The sequence below is a fragment of the Pseudonaja textilis genome, chromosome 1 (assembly GCF_049901715.1).
Source record: "Pseudonaja textilis isolate UNSWEBS1 chromosome 1, rPseTex1.2, whole genome shotgun sequence".
Classification (NCBI taxonomy): Eukaryota; Metazoa; Chordata; class Lepidosauria; order Squamata; family Elapidae; genus Pseudonaja; species Pseudonaja textilis.
The window spans coordinates 94,011,928-94,028,861 of NC_141990.1; positions in this window are offsets into that span (position 1 = coordinate 94,011,928).

The window sequence follows — 16,934 nt, forward strand, 5'->3', positions numbered from 1 at the left end:
TTTCATTGGATTCTTTATATCCCAATAATCCAGAGATTTATTACAAATACTGCTCGTCACAAAAATAGCCTTTTTTGGTAATGTGCTTAAGGGGGTTATTGTTGGGCTTGACTCCACAGGCATAACTGGAACCATAAGCTCAGAAGAATCAACTTCAGATAAACACTTAAAAAAAAATTTTACACAGTGAAAGAACCCCAGCAGAGCAGTATATTAAGACTAAGCCCTATCCATAGAATTCAAACCCTTTTGTATCTTTTTTTTAATTTTCTTTCCCTACAGAATGCATTGGTTAAAGACACTGTTTCTATCTGTCCCTTGTTTTATCAACATACTGTCTGTATGAAGAACTCTCATACCCATGCTATATCCCTGCAGGTTTTCCTGGTGAACAGAGATGAACTCCAATCTAGTTTTTGGACAAAATCTTTCATGGTTGTGCCGATACATATCTTGGAGAAAGCCACTGGATGCAAAATTACGGATCATGCTAAAACAGCAACTTCTGATACATTTAAGCTATACCATTTTTTTTCCTGGGGTATCTTCATGGATTGAAAATAGATGGAACTTTTATGGTGGTGTTTCTCCTACTTGTAGAGATGGTTCCTAGATATAGTACAATGATTTGCTGTAATTCTGCATCTGGCAGCTATTTTCTGACGTATATGGTATGCAAGGAGAAGGCTAGAAAAAGAGTGGAACCTGAGAACACCCTGAGTAGGTAATTCTTGAGTACAGGAAATGATAAATTTCTACACTGGGTTGTAATGATTCAGAGTATATTTATCCTTTGGATGTGCTCGTCATTGACATTACAGGCTTCTGTGACATTTATGCAAAGTATGCCAGTTACCAATCGGGACAGCAACGATGTCTTCTTGGCATGAATTATGTTATTTATTTATTCAATCATTCATTCAATTTCTATAGCTACTCAACCAATTTTGCCATTAATTAATTACATTTGGATTTGTGCTTTATTGTGCTTCTTTTTATATGTACAGATATGAATAGTGGGATATTCAGTTATGCATTTGTAATATCAGGCTATTAAACTTTTCTTGTAAAAGGAACATTAAATTCACTTTGAACATTAAATCCAAAGAAAATAAAATTATCAAAACTGAATTTGACACTCAAATTTCAATTGCTAAAATGGACAATCCATCTTCAAAAGTTGTTTGAAATGTAATGAGTAGGCCAGACCAATTTGGTGCAAAGCTATACAATGCAAAAGTTCTGGAAAATGAGGCATGCTAAAATGAATGAAATCTTAAAAGTTGGATTTGCATTTGAACGTGCAATATGCTTGTGAAATTTTAGAAACTATACATCCTCTCAAAATATGTACAAAGACTGCTCTTGAAGAGTGTTTGGAAACTTCAGTTGGTGAATATAGTGATGTGGGCAATTATATGTGCCCCTAGAATGGCATATATTACATCTCTGCTGAGGGACCACTTCTGCTTGATAACATTTGTTCCTCCCATCACAACTGGCAGAAGAGGTATTATATGTCATGGGTCCTGTTTGGGAAAGTTTCATTTGGCACAACCCAGAAGATGGTCCTTTTCTACCATGGCACCTACATTGTCCCTCCCAAGATGGAGACGGCCCCATCCTTGACAACTTTCCAGAAGTTCCTTAAAACATGGCTATGTTAGCAGGTGTGGGGTTTGTTCTGATCTAGGCTTCCCAAGATCATGAAGCAGACTCCTCGTCCCAATAAAACCCCTTTAATTTAGGTTAAAGGGAATTCCTCTCCAGCAAAGTCCTGGCAAATAGTCTTTCATGAGATTTCACAACTACAGACCTTTATCAGGCTTGGAGAGTTGCCAGGTTGATATCTTCCAAACACCACTCTGTAGCAACAATTACTTGGCAAGAAGTCAGGAACAGATCTTCACCCTAATGAATTGAACTAATTATCTCCTACAAACACCACTTTCGCTCCTCTTTCTTCCCTATGGGAGGGGCCATTCACTGTCCACCTGAGCCTTTACTCCCGAGTTGACCCTTGTTCCTTAACTGTTTCTTTCTCCTGGCAGCTCTGTGCATGCACACACTGGGAACAGGCTCCAGCTGTTCTTCTGCCCCACTGATCTCCATCTCCGAAGGAAGCTGGTAACTATCAGACAGCTCTGGCCCCATGTCTGCCTCTGACGCAAAGCACTCATCAGTGCCTTCCCCAGACTCCAGGATTGGCCCATGTTCCTCCCCAACTTCCTCACTGTCTGAGTCTGCCGCCAGCTCTGCTGGGCGCTGCCGGACCACAACAGGGGTCTCAAGGGAATGTTGACTTGATGAGAGGGCTGCATTAATATCATTTATCTCCACAATCTTATTCTTAATATTGTTAATGTCTTTTAATTGTAGTTTTTAACTTTTGAATTTTATGATTGTTTTTATTATAAGCTGCCTAGAGATACTTTATAGTAAGATTAATGGATATATAAATGTGATGATAGATAGATACGGTAGATGGATGGATAGATAGATTTTGATTTAGCTTTATATATATTTCCTGCTAAAGGATACATTATGCTTCTAACTGGAACAGTCATCTGATCCCTTCAGTGGAAGAATAGCAAACCAAGCTGTGGGAGTCTTCAGTGTCAAGAATAGCTTTATACCTTAGAAGTATATCTGGCATAGATTTCAATTCAAAGCCTTTCTTAGATTGTAATCTGATACATGGATTAGTAGACATGCACAATTTGATTTTGTCCATAGAATTTATATTTCAATTTTATGAGGTACTTAAATTAGAGTAGAAGTTAGTAATATGTAGTAATAATCTGTTATCTGTACAAATAGAATTCTTAGGCCCATCTTTCTCCATGTTGAAAAAAGATTTATAGAAGTTGAAAAGCAGAAAGAAACAATCTGGAATGTTCATTTTAAGCTGTCAGCCATGCAATCTGATTTATCAATGCATTTGGTTAAAATAAAATATGTTTATTTCAACTGGATTAATTACAATGCTTTTTTTGTCCTTTGATTGTATCCCAAAGTGACAGTTGTGTAGAGTTCTGGAGGATCTTGTACACCGTAAGCAATTTACTGGGTTACCTTCATTAGGTAGGCCAAAATAGCATCACACATTTAGTTTCCAAGACTTGATTAGGGCAATTTTGTCATATAAAAATATTAAGTAGTGGAAATGAGAGAAGTTCAGGATTTTTAGTTCTTAAAAACACTTCTATTGTTTGTTCATTACATACCTTTTTAAAGTGTATAATACAATTTTGGAACTGTGTTTACTGCTGACGCAAAATATCTTGCTTTAGGATTCTACTTTTTTCAGATAGTGATAGGATTACACCAAGTTTGCAAAAAAATATTTTTCTTACAAACTGTCCTTAATATTTTTTTATGAAATAGATAAAAGGAAATTGGCTCTCTTATTTTCCCGTGAGAGCATCCTGGCATACTGCATTGACAGTATGATTTAAAGTTAAAGAAAAGGGGAAATCTAAATTTTATTTAATTCTACTTGACAGTTTATTCTTACCTCTAGCTATTAATGCATTGAGGTTGGATACGGGGTGAAAACCACGGAAAATATATTTGTACTAACAAAGAATTGGTTAATGGGAGTTTTGTGAACTTTATTTTATTCAAAGCTTGTATTATAAACTTTTTTAAATATCTTGGATCCCATATTGTTAGTGTCAGAATGCATTTGAAATAGATAAAATTCCTACTGGAATAGATGTGGCCTCATAAAATTTATTCTGATGGGAATTTTAACTAGGGGAAAGATCAAATGTTAGCAGTCTCACAAAAAAATAGATAGCAAAACATTTCTAGTGCATTTCTAATGCAACAGCTTTGATATATTCCAAATAGATTCTAGTACTTGGGGTGAGGTTAACCCTTCTGCTTGAGAAAACTATACAGTTTATACTTCATGGATACTGTGGTCTGAAGGGAAGGCTAATCTACAAAGCTTCATAATTGTACTCTCTTTAGAAAGGATAATAAAAAAAATGTTTTTCATAGAAATATAGCCTATATTCCTGAACGACATGGGTCCTATATCACATGCTTAAAGTTCTCCTGTGCTGCAAATTTTCTCCAACTATTTAGTCATCACAGAAAATAACACAGCATAAAGTTTTCTGTGTAGATGCTTGGCTTATTGAAAATGAGGAACACTATTTTGTTGTAGATCTAACACTTTCTGATAAGTCATTTGGTGTGAATAGAGATGTATTTTTATTGGAAGTTTGTATTATCAATATAGCATTCCTCTAATAAAACAGAAGAGGGCACTAAAGAGTTACAAAATTATTTCCAATTTCAGAAGGGCTCTTTGTGAGAGATTTGTAAGTAGTGCAATTTATTCTGGTCCTACAATGTACACGTATCAAACAAATAACATACAGAATGACACTGTCTATTTATTCAGAAGAGAATATGTCTAATAGGGAATTACTACCTTATGGATGTGTCTAAGACTGTATTTCTATGAAAAATGACTCGGTTCAAACATGTGAAACATTTGAAAATTCTTTTGACACCCCTGGAAAAAATCAGATGAATGCTAAATCTCACCCTTTGAATTAATGCAATTTTTGTTATTTTTTAAAAGAAAAACAAGTCTTCCTGAGAGATAATACTTACTGGGCTGTGGCAGAATCACACAATATTTTTGAATATTGATTAAAAAATACAATACAACTGCTGCTACAGCTTTGCATTATATTAATACAGATGAAATTTCTTAATAGTTAACAAGGGCTACTCAAGGTTTTGTAGGCCTTCAACAAATTTAGAAAAGCAAAAACTGAACAACATTCAATTTATACTATTCAATAAGTTTATATTTTACAGGTCATGGTTTCACATATATTCCTTAAATGCTTTATTTTATTTCTTATGGAAGCATAAAATATGGCCTGAAATGAAAAATAGAGTGAATTGTGAAATATCATAATTGTTACAATAGTTCCTATTTTTCCCATGGGACATTCTTTGAGCTATTTTATTTTCTAAACACATTCACACAGAGAACATGAAGATATGACCCTTTCCCCCTTTCGTTGAAAACATGTCTATGAAATAACCCCCAACCCAAATGAAACATTTCTTATGTGGATAGTTATGCTGTTCCCATTTTGAATGCCTGTCCTTTGTGGTAATTAATCATCATTTGCAAATCACAGAATTTCCTGATTCCTTGAGGAACAAGGATGTGGTAATTAGGGTTTCTGTTTACGGTGTTTTTATCCAAAACAATCGTGTTTGTATGGGTCACAAAGGGAGAGACAAACAAACTTCTGCTTAGCAGATTGCCATTTTGCCACAACTGTTCTATTCTGTTCCTAAGATCTTTAGAACTACTTAGTACAAGACTTGGTGTCTGTACTGATAAAAGACCGAGAAGGCGTTACATAAAAATTCAGATACAATCTTTCTCCATCATCAGTTGAAGGTCCGGCCATCTCACCGAATCACAGGAAACAATTTGACAGATAGTAAAATATCAACCCGATAAGGGACACTGGGATATATTAATCTTAGATGGGAAATAATTCCACGGTCAGAATTCTTGGACTCCGTCCCTTGCCTCTTAGTAAATCATACTGAGAAAATTTGCTTACAAATCTTTTGTCTGCAAAAATTCATAAACAGGGACATGTAGTTCATCAACTATTGCAACACAGTCCGGGGGGGGGACGACTATGGCCTTTTTCCGATCTGTGAACTTTAACTCCCAGAATTCCTCAGACAGCATGGCTTAAAAAATGGCTGGCTCAAAGAATTTTGGGAATTGAAGTTTTAAAAAGGCCATAGTTCCCCACCCCTGTTTTAAACTGTCCTTGAAAGAGCATATGGAAGCTTCATTTGATTCCAAATGCAATGCCACATTCCGTATTCTGCAATGCACTTTGCTCCATTGCTGCTATCTGTTTCCTAACAGGCTCCTGGGTCCAATTCAAAATGCTTGCAGTCACCTTTGGAGTCCTACATGGCATGGGGCTAGGTTACTTGCCAGAGGTGGTATTCAGCAGATTCTGACCAGTTCTGGAGAACCTGTAGTGGAAATTTTGAGTAGTTTGGAAAACCGGCAAATACCACCACTGACTGGCCCCGCCCTCATCTATTCTCTGCCTCCTGAGTCCCAACTGATTGGAGTCCCAGCTGATTGGCTGGCACAGGAGAAGGGAGCTGGAAAGCAGATTAGTGGGGTGGGAATGGGATTTTGCAGTAATCTTTGCCCAGGAGTGGGGAGGGAATGTGGATTTTTCAGTATCCTTCTCCTGCCCTGCCCACCAAGCCATGCCCACCAAGCCCTGCCATGCCCACCAAGCCATGCCAACAGAACTGGTATTAAACTTTTTGAATCCCACCACGGTTACTTATAGGATCACCTCTCCCCAATTGATTCCCATCTATCCTATCCGATTGGAAAGAATGGGTTTGTTCTGAGTCTCATCAGTGAAGCAATGTCATCTGCTAGACTTCCAAGAGGCATCCCTTATCTGTCCTTTAAACAGCCTCCCTTCCTCCCCCCAAAATACAGATAGAAGTGTTAACTTCTTACCCTATGGATCTATGCAAATCCACAATTATTCCATTGAAATTGGAGAAATGATTGAAGCAACCTATATTATATAAATGTAAGATTAGATTCTATTACCGATATAGGCCATTAACAGAAGCAGCTTGGAATATGCTGCAGCAGCAGACCTAACTGAAGAAAAAAGTGCTACTTTTATATATATATATATATATATATATATATATATATATATATATATATATATATATATATATATATATATATATATATATATATATATTTTCTGAGGTTCTTGGTATTTGTATGTGGATCTTTGGTTGTTTGGGTTTTCTCCGCGTAAGATTCAAGTATCTAGGCAACGTTTCGATGAAGTCTCATTCATCATCTTCAGGCTTCTGTCTTCGGCTCTTGCTTCTCAGAGTGATGTGAGATTGCAGCTGCTTCTTCCTTTTAACTGCTAGTGGGGTGGGACTTGATTGGGTGGGGGCTTGGCTGTGTTCTGATTGGGTGGGGTGTGTTCTCATTGGTAGGGGGTTTGGCTGTGTTCTGATTGGTTGGGGGTTGGCCGTGTTCTGATTGGTTGGAGGCGTGTTCTGTTCAGATGGGGGCTTGGTTGTGCTCAGGTTAGTCTTAGTTGCTGGGGGATTTGAGTTGGTGAGCTGTGATCTTGCTGTTTGGCTTCGAGTTCGTGGTCGTGCTGCATCTTCATAGTGGGTGTCGGTTTGCTTCATGTATGGCTCGGAGGGGTTTGAAGTGGGTAGTGATGCAGCTGCAGTGCAGCTTCTGGTCCATGGTCGTGTTTCATCTTCTGAGTGGGTGTGAGTCTGTTTTCTACATGGAAGTGTGGTGGTGGCATCTTGTGTGGCTCTCATGGGTGTGGGTCTGGTGTCATTCTTCATGTTAGGTACTCGTCTGTTCATGAGGGCGGGTTTCCAAATGGCTAGAAGGCGGGAGGTGTCATCTCGTTTGTTCATGCTGTGTGGGCGTTTTTCTATCTCTATGGCTTCTCTGATTATTCTGCTGTTGAAGTGTTCGGTTTTGGCGATAGTTCTGGTATTTTTAAAATCAATTTCATGTCCTGTGGCTTTGAGGTGTTGGACCAGGGAGAGGTCATTTCTTCTTTTTTGATTGAGTTCTTATGTTCTTCAATGCGTGCACTTATTCTTCTGTTAGTTTGTCCAATGTATGTGGTAGGGCAGGCAGTGCAGGGGATTTCGTATACTCCTTGGTTTTCTAATTTGATTTTGTCTTTGGGGTTTTTTAGGATGGTGGATATTTTTCTGTTTGTGCAGAATGCTGTTTTGATGTTGTGTTTTTGGAGGATCTTGCTGATTTTGTCTGTAGTGCCTTTTATATATGGGAGGAGGGCTTTGCCGTTTTCTTGTTCTCTGTCTTGGATTTTGGTTGGGGTTTCTTTTTGGATTAGGTGGGTAATCTTCTTTCTTTGGAATCCATTGGCTGTAAGTACGTTGGTGAGAGTGTGTAGTTCGGTTTTTTGGTGTTGTTCATCAGCTAAGCATTTTGTTCTGGAGATGAGTGTCTTGGCTACGGAATTGATCTGTGCTGGGTGGTGGTGTGAGAGTGCATGTAGATAGCGGTTTGTATGTGTTTTCTTCTGGTAGATGGTGTGTCCTAGGGAGCCATTGGATCTTTTGTATACCAAGACATCTAGGAAGGGGAGTTGATTGTTGGCTTCTGTTTCCATGGTGAATTGTATTTTGGGGTGTAGGCTGTTGAGGTGTGTGAGGAAGTTGTTCAGTTTTTTTTTCCCGTGTGGCCAGATTATGAAGGTGTCATCTACGTATCTGAGCCAGAGTTTGGGTTTGTGGTCGTATTTTTCTAGAGCTTGTGTTTCAAAGTGTTCCATGTAGAGGTTTGCGATGACAGGTGAGAGGGGTGATCCCATGGGTGCTCCTTCTATTTGTTTGTATTTTTGTCCATTGTAGGTGAAGTATGTATTGGATAGGCAGTGGTTGGTTAGATCTAGGATGTGCTTGGGGGGGTTGTATTTGTTTTGGATGGCTGTCAAGGCTTCTTTTATTGGCACTTGGGTGAAGAGGGAGATGACATCGAAGCTTACTAGTAGGTCGCTGGGTTGTAAGTTTTGTTTCTTTATGATCTCGATGAACTGGAATGAGTTTCTTACGTGTGAGTTGATGGATTCTGCATAGGGTTGTAGTTGTTTGGCGAGAAATTTGGCCAGGTTTTGTAGAGGTGAGCCTATGGAGCTGACTATTGGTCTGAGTGGGGTTCCTTCTTTGTGTATCTTGGGGAGACCATAAAGCTTGGGGCACCTGGATGATTTCTCTCTGGGTATGATTCTTTGCTGGATTTCTTCACTGATGGGGGAGGCTGATGGGATACACAAAGCTCAGCTCACTGAGAAATATTGTGTCCATGTGCACAAAAATCAATATAAGCTCATCTGGAGCTTCACGGAGAACCAACAGGACACAATCCTTCCCAACTCTGTTTTCCTATTCTTCTGAAGTGGTGTAGGCTCTCCTGACTGAGCAGGCAGTTGGATTAGAAGACCTCCAAGGTCCCTTCCAATTCTATTAGTCTATGTTTTATGTTCTAACCCATACAAGTTTCACTATTCAGCTAAACTAATGTCTGTAAGGAAGCACCTTCAATACACTTCTGTAGTTTTCCAAGCATGTACTTGCATTGACTGAAGAACCTTTTGCCAGAACTGGTTTTACCAAGACAATCGTATTCCTTTGAATGATTTGTAGCTTTAGTATGTATGTGTGCATATGATGGTTTCAGGAAAATATTTTTAATACTTAGAATTACAGCAGAAATTGAAATTAATAGTACTTGGAGTTGTCTTCTTTTTAAGGGATGCTTAGATACTATTATCCATTGATTGCTAATAAGTTTTTCTACAAAGAAATGGTGAAATAACTTATTTATCTTATTTTTCTCTGTATCTTACACTAATTGTAAAATAAATGTTTACTTCTTTTCGTCGCTTTCCTGTCCATTTTTCTACATGCAATCTATAACTACTTGTTGGAATCTAGGACATAACATTCCAAGTTAAGTTTTCCTTATTATCACACAGACAGTATATTTAACAATTCTAATCCTCAGAATCAACCAACTAACCAATTTAACCAACCAATCAAACTAGGAGTTATCATTTTTATTCCTGTCACTTTCTTATTTTTCATCACAGAAACACTTCCCAGACATGAAAGAGTGGGGTTGTCAGGGTTAGCTCTTGTCTGATGATGATGTAATGGATAAGGTCCACCATGATTGGTGGCAGCCAGTCATGTTCTATCCATGCATGGTTTAGCAGACAGTTTACAATGCTTCATGCTGGAGTTGAATTTGTCCTTTCAAAAGACAGGCTGAAGGAAAGTTATTCACCAGCACACAAAATACCAATGAAGCATGAAAGCAAAGAAATCCTTGCATTCAAGGACAGGCTGTTTTCAATTCTTTTACTAAGAGCTAGTGGCTACAGATAAGATAGGTATTATGTAAGTATACAGCTCTATAAGCTGTGAGAGAGGCCCTTTCACAGATGTAGCCAGACCTTTAGGTCAGAGACAAACAACAGAATTTGTAAGTTGGGAGATGAGCCAGTCTTCGGAGGACAGAGTTGAAACTTAATTGAAGAAGGCAAGAAATGTCTGTGGATCATAAAGGTGACGAGAGAATGGGAGACATTAACATTTATAAGTCATTTTTGTGGATATATAATTTCCTGGTGTTTTAACAATGATAAATCTTTCAGGGCTTAATGTTTCCTACTTCAGAATAGTGGGAATCTACTACCAATTTTCAACAATGATTGATGGATTTCCACAGGTTGTGGAAAAATTGATGGCTATATGTGGCCTTAGGGCTACTCCGTTGCTGTAAACAAATAACACTCTAGCAATGGGCTGTTGTTCTTAATGCTGGTTGCTGAAAGCTTCAGAAACACAGTCAGACTTTCATTCAGAAGATGGAAGTGTATGAGATGGACCCAAAGAAACATGAAACAAAGGAAAGCAGCTGATGTTGATCTCAAGAGTTGTACAATTTTTGCTGAGTGCCATGTTTTGGGAGCTGTTCATGGACAAGTTGAGCTGATGCAAGTTCTTGCACAGCAAAAATCAGGAGTGAATTGAGTTTCAGGGTTTCTTATTTTATTCTAAGCATATTTTTTTTCACCCACTTAACCTTGCTATGAACAGAAATCATTTTCCATTCTCTGGAGATACAAAACATAGAAGCTCAACAATGAGCTCCTGGAATCTATTTTTTATTTGTTCCTTTCATTTTTATTCCATTCTTCCCTCAGAAGGTTCTGAGGGTCATATATACAGTGCTATGAGGATAACCCAGCCGCTATAAAAGAAATGTTAAAATAGGAGGTATTCTTCCCTTTTATATTCACAATTGCTATCAAGACCACAAATTTACTGTTTTGCTGAAATGTTTTAAGTGATGTTACCGTCCTTTGTACCAAGAATGTTTGGGGAAATAGGTTTTAGGTGGCAAATGGAAAATGTGCATCAAAGGCAAACAACAATATTATTTTTATTGAGTTTATGAAGCAGATGTAATACAATTTCTGATAAAAAGCAAAAATTGAACTCTCCTGCTTTTGTGTTCCTGCTGATTACTACAATAAGGAAGCAAAAATGAGATGGAACTAAAGCTTTATCAGAATAATTATCTGGAGTTCTCAAATGCTTCTCCCATCATTGTTTTCTCAGTCATAACTTTCCATCATTTAAGCCGCTGCATTTCAACTGCAGGGGGAGGGGAGGAAATTTTGTATCTCCAGATTATTATTCAAAGCATTGTTAAATCAGAACCACAAGTTTAGAACTCTGCTTTTGAAGAAAACTGACTGGTTTGTAATGTTACCCCGAAACTCTCCTATTCTCACCATCACAGTTGTTAGATATGACTATGTATTTTGAGTTAGCTGGGGGAAGTGTTCTAATAAGGATAATCAATTATTCTACTCTGGGCTATTTGGAAGAGGAAATGAAAAGAAGAACAATTATATAAAAAGGGCACATCTAAAAGTGAAATTTAGTTGTGAGGAAAAAATAACCCTACAGTGTCACAAGATCCTGAGTTTGGCAACCAGGAATTGTGAAGGACTTCATAAGCTCACAGAGGGTGCTAGATCTTCCAGTTGAAATGTGTCAGTTATAAAAGAAAATACTGTAATGAAAGCCAATTACCTCATCACCAACCCACAGAATAAAATGATCCATCTAATTTTTCTTCCTTACAAATTGCCAGGAGAGGTTACTCGAGTTCAGGCAGGCTCATTAAAAGCTGTGCCAAACATGGTGAGAATGGATGGAAGGATTTCAATAAAAAGCAGCCTCAAAGCTATTTTATACAACCCAATTGTTACTCCACTCCGGCTTAACAAAGACTTGCATTGTTGGGGGAATTTTTGCTGCTGTTGGGTGGGAAAAAGCATGGAAATGAAGTGCCAAATTATATTTAAAAAGGAATATGAACCAAGAAATTATGGCAATTATGGCAAACGATATAATTATACTAAAACAAAAATACTTGAATAGTTCCTTTAGAAAGAAGGATTGACAAATAGAGATTGCTTTGCAACATTTCAGCCAGTTCTTTTTTTTTTTTCTCCTTGCTTTCTCTCAGTTTCCTGTTTTCAGGAAAGGAGCAGTGTAATTCATGTTTCTTTTTCTCCATTAGATTGCAGTGTCTGGACTAAAGTGCCCGAGTCCTGCATGATTTTGAAAGGGATGGAACTAATAGGGATGCATTACAGACAAGGGGAAGACCAAGTTGTATCAAGGTTGGAAACACCTTTGCTCAATTTGGATTGGTGCTTCAGGAGGCGCTGGTAGTAGGTGCTCAAACCCTGGCCCTTATCAGCGTCTGCAGGCTCCTGCTCTATTTTTCCAAAGGATTAAAGCAATTTCTTGCCATAGCACCGCAAGATCCATGGTGTGAAAAGATGTCGGACTTACATCATAATGGTGCAATACTCCTTTCATCAGATGGACCCACTTGATACTCCTTTCCCCAGGGAGACTGCACTTTCCCTCATGGGATTGCTTATAAAAACTGTAACAGCTTATTTCTTGGAGATCTACAGGACCACCTTCTCCAAGGAGAATCATCCTATCTAAGATGTTCCTCCTGACAAAGCTGATAGTGGTCCCTGTTTCAGGGGATGAGGAAGACAGGGTCAAGACACATTGTTGCCCCATTGTGGCCTCAGTTCTTTTAGAACAGCCTCCTCATCTCTAGAAGCACAGTTGGCTTCTTCGGACATCAACTTTTGGAAGCTAGTTAAGACTAAGTGCTTCCACTTAGGGGGAACTGCTCACGTATTTAAGAAGTGTTGTGATACCATTTCTCTGCTTCCACCACCACTACCAGTGGGCAGGACTTCAAGTGCTTCTACAGTAGAGGGAACTGTCCATGGACAGAGCTTTTAGGCTTGCCTGAATGTGAAACCAGAATGCTTCCCTTGACCTTTCACCCTCCCTCCTTTCCCCCAGTAGACCAGACCATGACATCAACTCCACGGGAAGGCTTTTATTCAGATTGGACTTTTATTTATTTTTATCCCATCCTTATTATTTTTTTACAAATAACTAAGATGGTGAACAGATCCAACACACCTTCCTCCTTCGACTTTTCACCTTGTGAAATGAGTTAGGCTGAGAAAAGTGACTGGCCCAAGATCATTGAGCTGGCTTTCATAGTTAAACTGGAACTTAACCTGCCCTAAACACTAGACCAAACTGGCTGCCATGGTTTGACTATAATAGCATAATCATGTAAGTCTGATTGGGCTGTACCTCCCCTCCCTCCTTATATTCCTGTGAATCAGAAAGATGTCTGCCTGGTTTGTTCTGGACTCAAAAAATGATTTAAGCTCTTTTGACTGTACATGAAGTCTGCATATTTTCATCAAGGTCATCTTCCTTACTCTCTACACCACCCCTGGGAGGAACTGGATGATTACAGATTATGACTGTGGGTCAGGCACTTCTGGGTGGCATTGCACAGCTGTCCCACATTTCAAGGATACAGGCAAGAGACTTTGCCAATGTGTGCAGTTGCTGGACGCACAGCCTGTTCCACAGACTCCAGCATTCCCTTGTCCCTGTCTCACATATAGGTGTTTAGTATAAACAGATGTGTGTCTGATCTGTTTTTTGTTGTTCCTTGACTAAAGGAAGATATGTAACTGAAAAAAATGTTTCCACTGCTTTCTAGTTAACATTGAACATTATTTCAACATTACATTATAGGATCAAATTATTTTCTGAGGAGTATTTTACAGATCTCTTTGTGGAAATACTGAAGTTACATTTTTTAAAATTTATATGAATAGTGTTCTGAAAATAGTAACATTACATTATTTTTATGTTATTTATATAACACTATATTATAGATTTTCAAACTTTCCTCAGTGTATGCTAGCCCTTTTATTTTTCTGGCCCTTTTAGCAATTTTAAGTCATCAACTACGGGTTTTTTTCTACATAGGCTATCTAGATCAAAAAGTCAAAAACTATGTAGATTATTAATTAAGCTAACATTTCATAAAGCACAAATAAAATTATGTGTATCTATATGGCTATGTGTAATTTTTAAATGATCTTGATAGTATGAAAATCTGATAGCACTGTTAAGCTAGAAGAAGAAATGCATATTTTAAAAACAGTTTTGGCATAACAGAATTAAAAGTAATATACCACCAATTATTTCCCAGATACATGTATAACTAATTTTTTAGATAGATGGGTAGATGATATGTAGATAGAGAGATAGAGAGAGAGATAGAGAGATAGATAGATAGATAGATGATATAGAATATTTTTTTGTTTCTTTTCACTGAAAACAACTCAAGAACATTACTAAAACTTGGAATAATAGAGAACATTCAATAGACCTCTCTTTTTGTTGTTGTTATTGCTAAATAGAAAGTTTCTGTATAGGTATTTTAAAAATACCTGGAAGCTGCAAAAAAAAAAAAAAATAACCATGGCAACTATCTGTCTTTTTGTCTACTTTTCTCCAGGATCAATGTGCAGCCATCAATGGACAGATTATGAGGAAATTAAAATTTCATTCTATTGTGTCATCTAATTCTAGAACTTTGGGCATGTTTAAGAATTCTATATTTACCTTGATGTTTTCAAATACTTGATTCCAGAAATGTAGATTGTTTCACTGAGAGGTTTCTTTGTTTCTTAAATGTTCATCTATTGCAAATTTCTGTGGCTATATATGTTAACTGCCTCTAACTACATTCTCTACAATGAAAATCAGCCATGACTAAATGTAGCTCATTTTATCACTAAGGTGTATTTTTAACTATTCTTCAATATTTTGTGGTCTCTGTTGTAATATAATAGAGATAGCTATCCAAAGGAGTTCTTTAATCACCTTTTATTACTGGATAGTTATATTATTTTTATTTATGTTTTAAGCAAAACTGCCAGTTTAAAGTGTATCCACAAAGGAATTCTATGTTAATTTCTTTTGAAAGAGATCATTCTACTGTGGAAGTGTGTTGAATCTTAATAGTATAGAATGAATACTGATGCTTAATGAATGCTTTAAGTCACAGTATTCTTTCATGGCCACTTGAAGGATTTACCGAGAGTAGAAATCTTACAAAGTCCTGGTGGTAAATTAAGTCTGTGCCCATAGTACAGCTATGCCAAGGGTATATTTATTCTAGCATTGTAGCATCCACACTTTCTTGGTGTTAATTATTATTAAGGTAGCAATGCTGTTGGACTATCCATTGTTTGCTGTTTGTTTCTGTTTGATGTATGGCATTGGCTTTCAGTAATATGCCCTGTATAACACACACACACACACACACCATCTGTATACCAATCTAATCAAAGAAGAATTTGTATTGGTTAATAATAATTAAAACAAATAAACTATACAGTCCTCAACAATAAAACAATCATAAAAATAGCATAATAGTTAACAGACTCATAATCATCATAATCCCTTGTGGGGTGGAGTCTGGGCAACTGAATAGAGCTAAGTGTTTATTGGCCAGATGCCCTTCCTATCGCCAATGCGGAACTAAATTCAGCCGATATATTCTCAGTGTGCCCAGAGAGAGAAATATCTTCCTCTACCTAGGATCGAACTCACAGCCTCCTGATTGTGAGGCGAGAGGTCCGCCACCACACAACTCAGTTAACAGGCTCATAATGACTGTATTAAAATGAAATAAGATTTAAAAACAGTAAGTACTATAGCATTATTCTATAGAAGCCCTATGGGGGGGAAAAATCATTCGTAGCTGCCTTACAAATGATACGAAGGACAGTGCCATTGAGATGTTTGGGTGGGGAAGACTTGTATTAGGTCATCACGGAAAAATATCACCTCTTGGTTTCCATCCCAAAATAGAATGTATATATGGGAAACAAAACATTTTAATTGAGATACAGAGGAAGCAGATCTTAAGGAACCTAAGAGCCAAGCTGTGTAAAACCAGCACTGTGGTTTCTACTCGGAAAGTTTCTACTGGGAACTAATATAATACCAGCCACCTGGTGCCATGCGTCTCACTTGCTACATGGCTGCTGCATTTTGCACCAGCTTTAGATGCAGAATAGTTTTTAAAAGCAGCCTCATGTAGAGCGGATTGCAGTAGTCAAGTCTAGTTAAGATGTTGAAGTTATATGTCACTATCATTAGAGCTTTCTGCTCCAGGCAGGGCTGCAACTGTTATAGCAACTAAAGCTGGGGTAAGGATCCCTCTCTCCATTCCTCCACCTGCAATTCCAGCAGTAGCTAAGAGTTCAGGATGACTTCTAATTTGTAGACCTGTTTTAAGAAAAGAGTGAACAAGCATTTGTCTGAAATGGTATAAGGCTTCCTGCCTGAGCAAGGGATTGGACTAGAAGACCTCTAAGGTCCCTTCCAACTCTGTTATTCTGTTATTCTTCCATTGAAATCATGTCCTATTCAGAGTTACTACTACAGCAGTTAAGAGAACCAGATGATTTTTGGAAGACTTTGCTAGGGTTTAACTTTACCCAACTGTAACCACCAGAAATGTTGTAGATCAAAATTTCTATAGCATCTCTTGCCCAACTCACAGCTATAGTGGAAATCTATAGCTGACTATCATCAGCACATTGATGGTACTCTATCCAAACTTAGAGATAACTTCACCCAGAAATTTTATATACGTGTTAAATATTAGGAGCAAGAAAGACTGACACTACTCAGGGAAGACTGTTAGGCTGACCTCTCATTCTACTTACCCCAACACCAACTGGTATCACCTATGCAGAATGCTGTAGAAGCATTCTGAATAGCACCCATAACTCCAACAATTGCAGCAGCCCCAAAAAAGCATCATGGTCAATAGTTTTGAATGACTCTATGAGGTGAAGTAG